The 14619-nt window shown below is 46.4% G+C and overlaps 1 long non-coding RNA gene and 1 pseudogene across 2 annotated transcripts; both read right to left on the minus strand.

The window, feature by feature from the left end:
* Positions 1–277: 277 nt before the first annotated feature.
* On the minus strand, positions 278–4778 carry 1700042G15Rik (RIKEN cDNA 1700042G15 gene). Of its 2 annotated transcripts, none has more exons than NR_038179.1 (3): positions 4520–4778; positions 2608–2705; positions 278–1903 (listed from the first exon to the last, which is right to left on the minus strand). It is a non-coding gene; the product is annotated as an RIKEN cDNA 1700042G15 gene (long non-coding RNA). The 2 variants fall into 2 exon arrangements; NR_038178.1 differs by having other exon boundaries at positions 2561–2705.
* Gm12537 (predicted gene 12537) lies at positions 11258–12458 on the minus strand (annotated as a pseudogene).

The raw sequence follows: 14619 nt of genomic DNA on the forward strand, positions 1-14619 counted from the left end.
CCAAAAGGCTAGGGTGAGAATCCAGGATCTTCTCCCAAGAAACAAAGGTTTTTCTCCTGCCTTTCCAGAGCAAGACAGGGACGGGAGGGTACAGAAGGACAGACAGCTGCTTCTCTCTTGGATATAAACAGAGAAAAATATTTTCTCTGTCATGGCCATGGGCTGACCCAGGCCTGCTTGAGGTCTATGGGACTGGATGGGAGGGAGCAGGGTGGCTGTGTGTCCTGTATCTGGTTTTTTTTCCCCTGAGAAACCCTCACCCAGGACCCAAGTATCTCATATTTTTGCAACATTCATTCATAAATATAAAATGTGTCTAATTGCACAAGGCAAGGGCAAGTCCCTAAACTCTTCAATTTCTTGGGGACGTAGTTATCCACTACCGGAAGTGACCAGGTCCTTTTCAAATCTTGCCAGTGGTAACAGGTGTGAATTGGCCTCCCAGGGCAACAGGCTTCTTGGCTGTCTGTGAAATTGAACACAGGTCCATTTTAGACACTTCCAATTTCTTGTCTCCTCGTGAGCATTGCCTTTCATGTCTGGTTTTTAATCCATTCCCATGAACTCTTTATTAAACAAAGCAGTAGCAGAATAGATACAGACCAAGATAGAGTGACGTTAAAGGAAATGCATGTCAATTCTTTCTCACCATCTACTTTTCTTCCACATTTTTTTCATTCTGTCCTTTCCACAAGGGCTTAGCCTGTTTTTCAGTTACAAAACAGCAAGAAGGTCCTTGGTCCCCACTTTTTTTTTTTTTTTTTTTTTTTTTGTGGCAGATCTGAAAGGGAAAGATTGCAGCAACTTCCCAATTGAAAGAGCCTCCAACCCCAGGGAGCAAGGCCCTTTGAGGGGTTTACTGAAGGAAGGATGTGCCCACTAGAAACATCCTGTCTGACATTGAGGGGACAAACCTACAAAAAGGGAGGGACCTGGCTCCTCTTGTGCAGATTCTACGTAAGGAAAAGAGGAGATACTGGCTTGGACTCTCAGGTGGCTGGTCTCTACAGCATGGACCTTGGAATGCATACTCAATAGGAAGGGCTATGAGGACTTGGCTCCCACTTCATCATGGGTCAGCTGTGGCAAAAGCAGCCCAGAAAAGGAGAATCAGTCAGATCCCCACCCCTTGGGTTTTGGGGGTCACAGAAGCAGTGGCTGAGCAGCACCTACACACAGTCAGAAGAAAGGACAGGGTATCTGGAAGCTGTGTGTGCATGGCAAATGAACCAGCTGTTAAGTGGGGAGGCAGAGACCAAGGCAATTGGAGTACACCCCAGCCTTAGGAATAAGGACAGACAGCATAAGATTTAAAAGGAGGATAGAGGCCACATCTGGACAGGAGGATCTGGCTCCAGATGTCATGTCTGGTGAGCTGAGCCATGTTCTACCTTAAGAGACCAAAGACAGAGATCTGAGGGTATGGCTCTAAAGGTCAAGGTGACGCAGCCTCGGTCCCTCCATGGAAGACCAGTTAGCAGGCCACAGTGGGCAGACTGCTTCAGCAGAGCATAACCAGGGCCTCGGGCTGTGTGGGAGCTCACGAGAGAACGAGGGCTCTCCAATGTAAACTCTGAGTGTAGAGACACCAGAGGAATCTAGAACCTTCAGCAAACTTGACCTTCCTTGGTCTCTGAAACGCCAGAAGCTACTAGAGACCCATGTCTGATGGCAAGTTGGTTGGGAAATGAGGGGTTGGGGGACACTCTGGTTCCCATCAGCAATGTCCTGTCATTGTGGGATCCACCCTGGGGAGGGCTCAGCAGGCAAAGTCTCCTGCTGGGTGTCCAGTATATGTCCGTGAGGGGATGCAAGCCCAGTCAACCACATTCTTAGGACTTATCTCATTCTTCACTCGAATCTCGGTGGCAAGGGTTCCAGGCGCTCTGGGGACTGGAATGAGCTGGTGGCAGAAAACAAGAAGACAAGTCAGAGTGACCTATAGGCGAGACAGGGCTTTGGTTCCCTACCTAGGTGCCATGAATGAGCATCACCACACCCCAGAGACTGGCAGCTCAATGTGACCTGGGTTGGGCCTCAGGGATGTCCCAGCCTCAGCTGGTCCACACTGTGTTCTCTGGGAACCACTTCCCTAGACACCTTGCCTGACTGCCTGCTCTTTCTCTCTCTCCTTTCCTGACCACTGTTTCAAACATGTGTGCCCTGTGAGGACCTGGATTGTCTCATACCCCAGATTTTCCTTTCTCCTTATCACACAGCATTCTCTATCTTCTAAAAGACACCTCTCCCCCCCCCCCTCCCCCCCCCCCCCCCCCCCCCGTGCACACCGTGGCTGGTCCCATCATCCTGGCCACATTGCCCTCTGCACCTGCAGTTTGACCCTTCATGCCCTCATGAGGCCAAGAAGACCCCATGTACCAATCCTACCACTATAAAATTGTCCCCTGCCTCTACTGAATCCACCCTGATCCAGGGACTTTGGGAGGCTGAAGGTCCCGTTGCAGGCTGATCTTCTCAGGCTTGAAAGTCTGTCCTGCATGTTTATGTAAACTACGTGGTGAGACCCCACTATCCACCTATTCTATAGAGCAGGGCTAACCTTGCAAGGAGCACAAAGTCTGTCTTCAGGGCATCCAATCTAGGTACCTTGCAGGGAGCACAAAGTCTGTCTTCAGGGCATCCAGTCTAGGTGACGCCAGGAGGATCCGGCTCCAGATGTCATGTCTGGTGAGCTGAGCCATGTTCTACATTAAGAGACCAAAGACAGAGATCTGATGACCAAAGGGGTGATTCTAATTTCACCTGAGTGAATCTTTCCTTTTTTTCCCCTGGCAGTAACACACAGCCAGGGTCAGCTGTGTCTTGAGACCAGTCCTGGAACAGAAGGCTTAGCAGAAAATGGACGTAGGAGGCTCCCAGCAAGTTCCAGTTCTCTTGTGACTTTAGTGTTGGAGCCAGCTAGGGACACTAAAATCTAAAGGCCTTTGGGAAGATGGGTGGCTCCTGGGTCCCTCTGTCCACTTGAGTTTCGGGTTGCCTTTTACAGTTATTTTGATTTTATGTCTACGAGCGTTTTTGCCCACATCTGTGCAAGTGCACCATTCGCGCTCAGTGCCTGAGGAACCCAGATGAGAGCACTGGGATTCAGAGGTTTGTACTGCATCATGAGGGTTCCAAGAGATGAACGTCTGCGCAAGAGAAGCCAGGGCTCAAACAAAGATTCACCTCCCCAGCTCCCTGGAGCTGCTTTATAGTACAAAGCCAAATGTGGAGGAAGTAAATAGCAACCAGAGACTAAGCTACTTCTGGCTCCTGAGCACCACCCTGGGTGGAGTGGCCTTGGAATGGGCGTAGCGAGGTCACCTGGGAAGAATAAACATCTATGATAAAGCCTCGGGCCCAGCATACCAGCTCCTTGTGACCCTGCCCCACCTGCACTCTGCCCTCTAGGTCTGGCCGGAAGATCTCCATCTTTAATCTTCCCCGTTTGTCCCCGCTTCCCACACAATGAGAAGGTTCTGGGAAGGAAGTGGTGGCAGGCTCTGCTCTACAGTCCTCTAGTGGGTGTTGGTTGTGGAGAAAATTGTTGCCTCGTGTCCCTCCTCTTGGCTGCTTCTGAAGAGAGTGGTACGGAGGCTGGGGAGATGGCTCAGCCGGTGAACACAAGGACCAGAGTTTAGCCCCCAGAACCTAAGTTAAAACCCCAAACCAAACCAGTCAACCAAACGAGAAACCAAAACGTAAAAGCCAGGTATAGTGGTACTTCCTTGCAATCCTAGTACCAGGGAGGTAGAGGCGGGCAGGTCCTAGCTTATTTCTCAAACAAATGAACAAGGTATACAAGAGTCCTGAGGAAGAACACCTAAGGGTAGCCTCTGGTACACACACAGACCTGCACACATGTATATGTGCACAAATGTACAGGCAAACCCACACAAAGGTAGGTTAGAAAGTCACCAGCACTATTACTACAGCAGGCTGCCCCACTCCTCCCTCCAGCTGCAGAGTAAGAAAACTACTCTGTCTGTTCCTTCAGTTACATCACAGACAAGGTAGTACGAGGCCAGAATGCACATCGCAATGCACTCTCTTAAAAGCAAAGGCCAGAGTGAGGCCCGGCGGGGTACAGTGTGTGCTCCCTCTGAGAACATCCAGGAGGTGGTAGAACTGTCTTATGTAACTCTCCAGCCAACCCCGTAACACAGGGGCCACTGTACCTATTTTAACAGACAAAGAAATGGAGGCCCCAAACAAGCTTTAAGCCCTCCTTGACCTTGACCTGGCTAATAAATAGAAGAGAAAAAAAAATTTGAACTCAGGTTTTGTTTGAAAATTTTCATCATCAATGCTCAGGATTCCCTTTCCTCCTTAGGAAAGGGAGTTTGATTCTGAGGCAACTTTTCTAATCTCCTGTGGTCATAGGTATCAGAAGGTGGCCAGGACCTACAAACCTCTCCTGTACCCAGGTTCTTTTCTACCTGTATGGCCTGAGTCCTCACTTCTAGCTGGATTTAGCTGCTAGATCAGAGCCTCTGCCTGGAAGAGGCTATATTCTTACCAAAGGCCCATCCTTTTCATATCTGTCACCATGGCATCTGCACCAGGCAGTTTCTAGAAGAGTGACTTCAACTTCGTCTTCTGTGCAGTCGGGCACATCTCGGTCTTCTAAGGGCCAGGAAGAACCCCAAAACGAAACAGCTGACCACAGGCTCTCCTCTCCTCAAATGCTTGGGGTCATTCCCCCTGAACCAGCAATCAAGAGGCACTGCTCTGTGCTCCTGCCACCAGTATGACTGTTGAGGAGTCAAACTGTCACTAGAGTCCAGCCAAAAGGCTTCTCTGACATCACTGGTGATGCCATCACATTCTATGGTCCAGTGCCAACGGACAGCAACTGTATGAACCCTCCAAGGGAATTTTTTTTTCACTAGAAATCCCTATAGACATGCTTCTGTGATAAATATGTGAAGTATAACATGTATGAAAGCACACCCATTTATACATGCATTTGGTGGGTTTTGATATACTTATGTATCTTCTATCTTTATATCATCTATATGATCAATTTAAGGACTGTTTTTAGCATCCTAAAAGATTCTCTGCATCCTTAATTACTTTTCTACCCACTCTTTAGTTTTAGTACCCATGTGCTTTTTGATACACACACACACACACACACACCACACCACACTTATAAACAGAGAACATACTTAGCAATGAAATGAATAATCTTTCTGTTCCTTCTAGCTAGTCTCCTGAAACATTAAGTCTGGCTGGCCTCTGATCTGGTATATGTGCCTGTGGTCTTTCAGGGCAGTTAAAGCATTGTTGTGGTCTGTTTCAGGACACACTGGGTGATCCTGGGACATCTGCCCCACAGACTCCCAGCTACTCCTCTCTACCTGCTTCTCGGGGTGGCTGAACTCCTTCTGAGAAACCCTGTTCTGGGGAGCTCTCTCTGAGGAACTTGACTTTCCTGGTAGCCTGTAGGGCATGCCAGCTTTAATAAAGACCTCAGTCTATCCCTGGAGAAACGACGACAGCTGTGACATAGCTGCATTTCCTCCAAACCTTGCAACCAGTCACAGACTGTCAGGGAAGAAAGTTACACTGGGCTCTATTTTACACTGGGCTCCATAGTAGCTGTGTGGACTCAGCTGGGTATTCATAGTAGACATTAGGTTTATTTCTGTACATTTGGGGTGAGAGACAAGCTTGTTTCTTTTTTCTCAGAAGATCTTAATTTTTTTTATTACATCAATTGATAGTGTGCAGTATGTATTGTGTAGTGTGTGTGTGTGTGTATGTATGTATGTGTTTGTGTGTATATGTGTGTGTGTATGTGTGTGTATGTGTGTATGAGTATGTGTGTGTGTATATGTGTGTGTATGTGTGTGTGTATATGTGTGTGTGTATGTGTGTGTGTGTATGTGTGTGTGTATATGTGTGTGTGTATGTGTGTATGTGTGTGTGTAGTGTGTGTGTATGTGTGTATGTGTGTGTGTAGTGTGTGTGTGTGTGTGTGTATGTGTGTGTGTAGTGTGTGTGTATGTGTGTGTGTGTGTAGTGTGTGTGTGTGGTGTGTGTGTATGTGTGTATGTGTGTGTGTGTATGTGTGTATGTGTGTGTGTGTGTGTGTGTGTGTGTGTGTGTGTGTGTAGGTCAGAGGACAGTTTGCAGGAATCAGTTCTTCAGTTCATTTCTTCCACAGTGTGGCTCTGGGGATCACTTTTGGATCATACTTAGCAACAAGGAGCTTGTCCTGCTGAGCCATCTCGCCAGCCCCTGTCTCTCTCTTCATCTCCTGGGTGTGGTATAGTGGCTAGGCCTCCCCTGCCTTGTCTCCCGTCATGATGTATTGTGGTGCCACAGGGCCAAGACCCACGGATGGAGACTTTGAAGCTCCTAGCCTTTCCTCCTGCTAAGTTGTTTACTGGCAGGATTTTGTCACAGCGGTGGAAAGCTGACTCACGATGAGCTGATCTCAGATGTCAAACGATTTAATCAGAATATTTAAATGCTGCAGAACATCATGTTTGACAGTGATGGAATTAAGCTAGAAATCAATACTAATAATAGACAAAAAAAAATTTGAGAGCTCCCTAAATACCTGGAAATGAAACAACATACTTTTAACCCAATCACCAATGGAAGGAGAATAAGGAAAACTATAAAATATTTTTAAAAACTGAATGAAAATCAAAGCACAACACATTAGAATTTGAAGAGAGACGGGGCTGGGATCTCAGTATCTCCCAATGGCCTAATGTTCTGCCAGGCCCTGTCTCTTAAAGGTTCCAAAATGTTTTAGTAGCAAAATGTTCTGGGAACCAGGTCTTTGGAGCACAGGCTTTGGGGACATTCAGCATGTTGTATGCTGCTGAATATACCATGTGAACTTGAGAAAAAAATGTACATTTGCCAGTTTTGTATTAAATGTTTTAGAACTATGAAGCCAAATTGGTTGATTTTTAAAAAAATTTTACACTATGTATATGTATACATATACATAAATACACATACAGTGTGTGTGACACATGTGACAGTCAGAGGACAGTCACATGTCACTTCTCCCTTGACACTCTCCTTCCCCCAGCCATCTTCCTGTCTTTCTTTAGGCAGCAGCTCTCTATGTAGTATAGGCTGGCTTTGCCCTTGAGACTTTTCCTTCAGTTTCCTGAGTGCTGATATTCCAGACGTTCTTTGGACTTTTTCTGTTGGATTTAGAGCAGTGGCCTATGATGCTCAACTTGTTACGCCCCTCTTTGTTTTTATTTTTCGTTTTATTTTTAAAATTGGGATATAATTCACTCATTCTAAAATCAATATTTTATTTATTTTTTTAAGTCAGTACAAAAAGAAATATTTTTGTTAAAAATCTTGGAGGACAACATTTTGTTTTATAAAGACTTATTTATTTATTTTTATATGGGTACTGTATTAGTTAGGGTTTTACTGCTGTGAACAGACACCATGACCAAGGCAAGTCTTACAAAAAACAACATTTAACTGGGGCTGGCTTACAGGTTCAGAGGTTCAGTCCATTATCATCAAGGTGGGAGCATGGCAGCATCCAGGCAGTCATGGCACAGGCAGAGCTGAGAGTTCTACATCTTCATCCAAAGGCTGCTAGTGGAAGAGTGACTTCCAGGCAACCAGGGTGAGGGTCTTAAGCCCATACCCACAGTGACACACCCATTCCAACCAAGTCACACCCATTCCAACAAGGCCATACCTCCAGATGGTGCCACTCCCTGGCCCACGGATATACAAACCATCACATTCCACTCCCTGGCCCCCATAGACTTGTTCAAAAACATGAGTCTGGGGGTGGTGCATACTTAAACAGCATAATACAAAATGCATTTAGTTCAACTTTCAAAGTCCTCATAGTCTATAGCAGTCTCAAGAAAGTTAAAAGTCCAAAGTTCAAGATCTCTTCTGAGATTCATCCAATCACTTAACTGTAATCCCCAAAGCAAGGCAGGAAACCAGCAGGGCAAACTCCAAACTCTGCATCTCCATGGCTAATGTCAAAGTAGCCTTCAGATCTCCACTCCTTTTTCATCTTTGATGACTGCAACAAACTGCTTTCTCTTGGGCTGGTTCCATTCCCTGTTAGCAGCTTTCCTCAGCATGTATCCCATGGCTCTGGCGTCTTTAACATCTTTGAGTCTCCAAGGCAATTTCAATGTTACAGCTTCTTGTTTCAGTGTCTGGGATTCCACTTGATCTTTTGGACTCCTAAGGGCTGACATCACTTTTCCAGCTCTGCCCTCTCTAGCACTCTAAGCTCAGGTTGATCCACTTCACTACGGCTGCAGTTCTTGGTGATCACTCCATGGTACTGACATCTCCAATACACTGGGGTGTTCCACTCCAACTAGGCTTCACCAATAGCCTCTCATAGGCTCTCTTCATGGTGCCAAGCCTCAAATCCTTTGCATGACCCCTTCAGTCCTGGACCGTCAACTACAACTGAGGATGCACCTTCATCAATGGCCTTCCATGACCTCTCACAGTGCCAAGCCTCAGCTGCTCTTCATAACCTTCATGCTTTCAAAACCAGTACCATCTGGTGACTTTTACACATTACCAAGCCCAGCCGCAGCACGAGGCACAACCTTGGCTATCTCTGGAACACAGCTTCTTTGTACTCCCAAAAAAAACAATTCCCAGAAGATTTCACCTCAGTGATGCTGGTCTCGTCTTAATCATTGCTGGTTTCTTAGCTCCAGCTAACCAGCATCAATTGTCCCAGTAGTTCCTTCCATTCTTAACTCTAGAGCCAGAGCCACATGGCTGATGCTGCTGAGTTCTGCTGCTTGCAGGAACTAGAACATGACCCCCTTGTACTATTACATTGTCACTGGCTTTCTGTTTTCCAAATCCTTCACTACCTAAGCTTGGTTATCCTGGATCTTGATCTGTAGATTGACCTTGAATGCAGAGATCAGCATGCCTGTCTCCTGAGATTAAAGGTGTGTACCACCTTGGCTGGATCTAAATTTAGCTGGGTAGGATCTTGCCCCAAAGTCCCACTCCCTTAATCTGTTATCTCCTAGAACATAGAATTTTGCTCCATTTCACTTCCTGGTACCCCTTTAATACTCGAACCATATATTTTATATTTTTCCTTTCTAAGCTTGCTATGCTTGTTCAAACTTCTCTTCATAAGACTTAACCAGAGGACAAAGTCACTGCTGGGCTTTTTTGAGACTTCCTTTGTCAATGCAATTCATCTGAGTCTCTTCACCTTAGGCTCAGGCAGACTTTTCAGACAAGGGCAAAAGTAGCCACATTCTTCACCAAAATACCACAAAAACAGTCTTTATGCCACATTCTGAAATTCTTCTTTGAAATCTCTTGGGCCAGGTGAACACAGTTGAAATTACTCCCAGCAACAAAGTCTTCCATATTCCTACTAGGATGACCCATTAAGCCCCATTTAAAGCATTCCACTGAGTTCCAAAATCCAAAGTCCAAAAATCCACATTATTTCAAATAAAAGCATGGTCAGGCCTATCACAGAAATATCCCACTCCCGGTACCAACTTCTGTATTAATTAGGGTTTTACTGCGTGAACAGACACCATGACCAAGGCAAGTCTTGCAAAAAACAACATTTAATTGGGGCTGGTTTACAGGTTCGGAGGTTCAGTCCATTATCATCAAGGTGGGAGCATGGCAGCATCCAAGCAGTCATGGCACAGGCAGAGCTGAGAGTTCTACATCTTCATCCAAAGGCTGCTTGTGGAAGACTGACTTCCAGGCAACTAGGGTGAGGGTCTTAAGCTCACACCCACAGTGACACACCTACTCCAACCAGGTCACACCTATTCCAACCAGGCCACACCTCCAGATGGTGCCACTCCCTGGTCTAAGGATATACAAACTGTCACAAGTACACTGTCACTGTCTTCAGACACACCAGAAGACGGCATCAGATCCCATTACAGATGGTTGTGAGCCACCATGTGGTTGCTGGGAATTGAACTCAGGACCTCTGGAAGAGCAGTCAGTGCTCTTAACCGCTGAGCCATCTCTCCAGCACAGTGAATACATGTCTTTGGAAGACCGTAGAAAATGAACACAATGAGATACATGGAAATGGCTTCAGTTACCAGCATTGAACCAAAATCAGCATAAAAGAATATGAATACAACTGTGCAGGCAGTGGTCCTGGGATCTTGGAGGTGAGCTAGATTCTTGATCTCTGTTATTACCAGTGAAAAATGAGCCCGAGGTGGTTGTCTCTTGGTTGCTCTGACATCTTTCTGTCCATCAAAGAGGAAACTAATATCAGGATCACAGCAGGAACACCCGTTTTAGCAAAGCTGATAGTCACACTGCAAGGGGCCTAAGGCAGACAGCCTAAAAGCGCGAGACCTGTTGCTGTTATTATAATGTTTTAAATAAACAACTCTTTATCTATAAAGAGTATCTATAGCAGTGTTTCCAGTTCCTAGGACAGACCCTCAAGAAATGGTTCTGCACCAGCAATGATGTGTTTTCCATGTACTCTAATCCAGCATTTATCAAACTCAGCACACATACAAGTCTCCAGGGAGCAGAGAAGATACAGATTCTGGTTAGAAGATGGAACTCGCTAAGGGTCACACCTTGAACTGTTAATGTCTGGTACTGGCAGAGCAGAAGCAGTTACTCCAAGCTACCACAAGAGGGTGCCCCGAGCAAACAGTTCTGCAGCTCCGTAGCCTAGCACAGCTCCACTATCCCGCCCCGCCCCACGCAGTTACTTACCGCTCTAGCGGTTCATGGAGGCACAGAAGACATCCCAGTATTCTAAAGGCAGGCTTTCCTTCAAGCCATATCGCTAGAGAATTCTCTAAGGTTATCCTCACACAAAACAAGAGACATTCACTTGTTTTTAGACAGCTCTGTACTATAATTGTCAAATAAGAAAACTATTAAAAGGAATAGATAGAAAAATAATAGTGATGATGATGATGGTGGTAATGGTGCTATCAGTTAGCTAATGGGACATATTAAAAGGGCACATCAGTTTGTTCTTTCATTTCGTTCCCAAACTGTCCCACAACATAGACAATGCTCTCATGTTAAGGGAAAGCCATTTTTTAAGACACATCAATACGATGTTCATATTCTGGAAGTTATAAGTTGGAGAACATAAATTGAAATATGTTTCATGTTTTCCCAAATCCATTCTCTTTGGTGTGGTTCTTGCATTCTGGAAGTTTCCCCTGGGTTTGAAAATGGCCATCTGTGATTCTCAGTTTGTTATATTCTTTTTTTTTTTTTTTTTTTTTTTTTTTGGGTGCAGCGAACTTTATTGATGGTATTCAAGAGAGTAGGGAGGGCTCCCTAGGCCCCTCCTGTTATTATGGGGGTCTGGGATGGAAATTGTGAGGGAGATGCTCAGTGTTGGGGGCCGAGTTGGGATAGGGCCTTTCTCTTGCTCAGTGTCCTTGCTGGGGTGGGTGGTCCAGGGTTTCTTACTCCTTGGAGGCCATGTAGGCCATGAGGTCCACCACCCTGTTGCTGTAGCCGTATTCATTGTCATACCAGGAAATGAGCTTGACAAAGTTGTCATTGAGAGCAATGCCAGCCCCGGCATCGAAGGTGGAAGAGTGGGAGTTGCTGTTGAAGTCGCAGGAGACAACCTGGTCCTCAGTGTAGCCCAAGATGCCCTTCAGTGGGCCCTCAGATGCCTGCTTCACCACCTTCTTGATGTCATCATACTTGGCAGGTTTCTCCAGGCGGCACGTCAGATCCACGACGGACACATTGGGGGTAGGAACACGGAAGGCCATGCCAGTGAGCTTCCCGTTCAGCTCTGGGATGACCTTGCCCACAGCCTTGGCAGCACCAGTGGATGCAGGGATGATGTTCTGGGCAGCCCCACGGCCATCACGCCACAGCTTTCCAGAGGGGCCATCCACAGTCTTCTGGGTGGCAGTGATGGCATGGACTGTGGTCATGAGCCCTTCCACAATGCCAAAATTGTCATGGATGACCTTGGCCAGGGGGGCTAAGCAGTTGGTGGTGCAGGATGCATTGCTGACAATCTTGAGTGAGTTGTCATATTTCTCGTGGTTCACACCCATCACAAACATGGGGGCATCGGCAGAAGGGGCGGAGATGATGACCCTTTTGGCTCCACCCTTCAAGTGGGCCCCGGCCTTCTCCATGGTGGTGAAGACACCAGTAGACTCCACGACATACTCAGCACCGGCCTCACCCCATTTGATGTTAGTGGGGTCTCGCTCCTGGAAGATGGTGATGGGCTTCCCGTTGATGACAAGCTTCCCATTCTCGGCCTTGACTGTGCCGTTGAATTTGCCGTGAGTGGAGTCATACTGGAACATGTAGACCATGTAGTTGAGGTCAATGAAGGGGTCGTTGATGGCAACAATCTCCACTTTGCCACTGCAAATGGCAGCCCTGGTGACCAGGCGCCCAATACGGCCAAATCCGTTCACACCGACCTTCACCATTTTGTCTACGGGACGAGGCTGGCACTGCACAAGAAGATGCGGCTGTCTCTGGAACAGGGAGGAGCAGAGAGCCAGTTTGTTATATTCTTGTTTTATTTGTTTGGTTTTAGTTTTTTTGTTTTTGTTTTTGTTTTGTTTTGTTTTGTTTTTTGAGACAGAGTTTGTCTGTGTAGCCTTAGCTGTCCTTAAATTCACTCTGTAGACCAAGCTGGCCTCATATTCAGAGATCTGCCTGTGTCTGCCTTCCAAGTTCTGGATTAAAGGCATGCACCACGATGCATGACTAGTTTGTCATACTCTTAAATTTTGTTTTAGAAATGATTTATTAACATTATTTCATGAGTATGGACATTGTGCCTGCATGTTTGTCTATGTATCATGTGCATGCCCGGTGCCAAAGATGTCAGAAGAGGGCGTTATTGGATTCCTGGAATCGGAGCTGTAGATGGTTGTCAAATACAATATGGGTGCTAGGAACCCAATCCAGGTACTCTGCAAGAACAGCCACTTCCCTTAACCACTGAGCTATCTTCAAAGAGAAGCTGGAGAGATAGGCTTTGATGTGGGTGCTGGAAACCAAACTCTTGACATCTAGCTATGAGCTTTTGCCTTTAACAGCTGAGCTATGCCCCGGCCCTGTAATACTCCTTTAAAACTGAGTTACGTGCTATAAAAATCACCTTCCAGAGAGCATAGCCAAGTGGTATTAGCATCTTCACAAGGTTGTTTAATCACCACTACTAACTAATCTGGGTTCAGAATGTTTCAGCACCCCCCAACCCTGCACCCTAAAACAAACAAAACCCCTGGATATTCATTAGCAGCCACTGTCCGCGCTCTTCCTCCCAGACCCCCCAGAACCACGAATCTACTTTCTGTCTCTATAGGCATTTCCACTCTTCGAACTGCATTTAAGTGGACTTAGGATTATGCTTACTGTGGTTGTGTGCCTTGTGGAGTGGAGGTGGGCTGTGCACAGTTCAGTTTCGATGCAAGCTGAGGAGAAGTGAAGAGTGAAGGAGTATTTATAAAACCTCTCAGAATAACAGAGAGTCAAGCCAAGCCCCAAAATTCTGATAAAGCAACCCACTAGCCAGGACTTCATGGCCTTGCTTTTGAGGTGGACAGACAAATGCTCAGCAGCGTTACTGAGTGTGCTCACACTTGGCACACATGGTCTTGGGTGAGGCCCACAGCCCTGTATTGGGCACTGACAAATCAGTGTCCACGGACTGAGCGGCCGGCTTGGTGTCACATGGTCACCGAGTGGCAGTACAGCGGGTCCCACATAGCCCTGCTCCAGAGTCGACGCTCATGTCTCTGAACTTCAGCGACAACCTGGAAGCATCCTCCTGTCCTTGTTGTGTGTACATGTGTTTGTGTGCGTGTCTGTGTACGTGCCTGTGAATGCAGTGTGGGAGCGTGCACGCAGGCAGGTGGAGGCCAGAGGACAATCTTGGGTGCTACCTCCCTGGTGCTATCCACTTTATTATTTATTTATTTTGGAGACAAAGCCTCTCATTGGCTTGGAACTCCCCCATGTTGGCTATGCTCTCTTTGCATTGCCAGTGGCAGGGTTACAAGCGTGTCACTATGATTCTGGTCATTAAACTCAGGTACTTTGCTGGCTGGAGAGATGGCTCAGTGGTTAAGAACATTGACTGCTCTTCCAGAGGTCCTGAGTTCAAATCCCAGCAACCATATGGTGGCTCACAACCATCTGTAATGAGATCTGATACCGTCTTCTGGTGTGTCTGAAGACAGCTACAGTGTACTTATATACAATAAATAAATAAACCTTTAAAACAAACAAACACAAACAAACAAACTCAGGTCCTTGCACTGCCAAGGAAAACACTTTACTAACAGCGGAGAGAGCTGATCTTCCTAGCACACATCCTAGAGAATAAATATCTAAGAAAGAAATGTAACACTAGATCTACTGCATGTGACCACTGAGACAAAAATGCTGGTCACTGAGGTGATTATCTGAGAAGACTCTAGTTTGTTCGTCACAGCACAGCTGTACCTCAGAGCTGTTAAAGGTTGAACATATCACTGAGCAGAAATTTCTTTTCCACCTGAGCCTTGCTTGAGGGGAACAAGGACACCCTGTGTATCCTTCTGCTCCAGAAAAGGGAAGGGCCTTGTCCCCGAGCAAAAGAAAGAACACGTTTCA

Source organism: Mus musculus, chromosome 4 (genome assembly GCF_000001635.26).
Source record: "Mus musculus strain C57BL/6J chromosome 4, GRCm38.p6 C57BL/6J".
Lineage (NCBI taxonomy): Eukaryota > Metazoa > Chordata > Mammalia > Rodentia > Muridae > Mus > Mus musculus.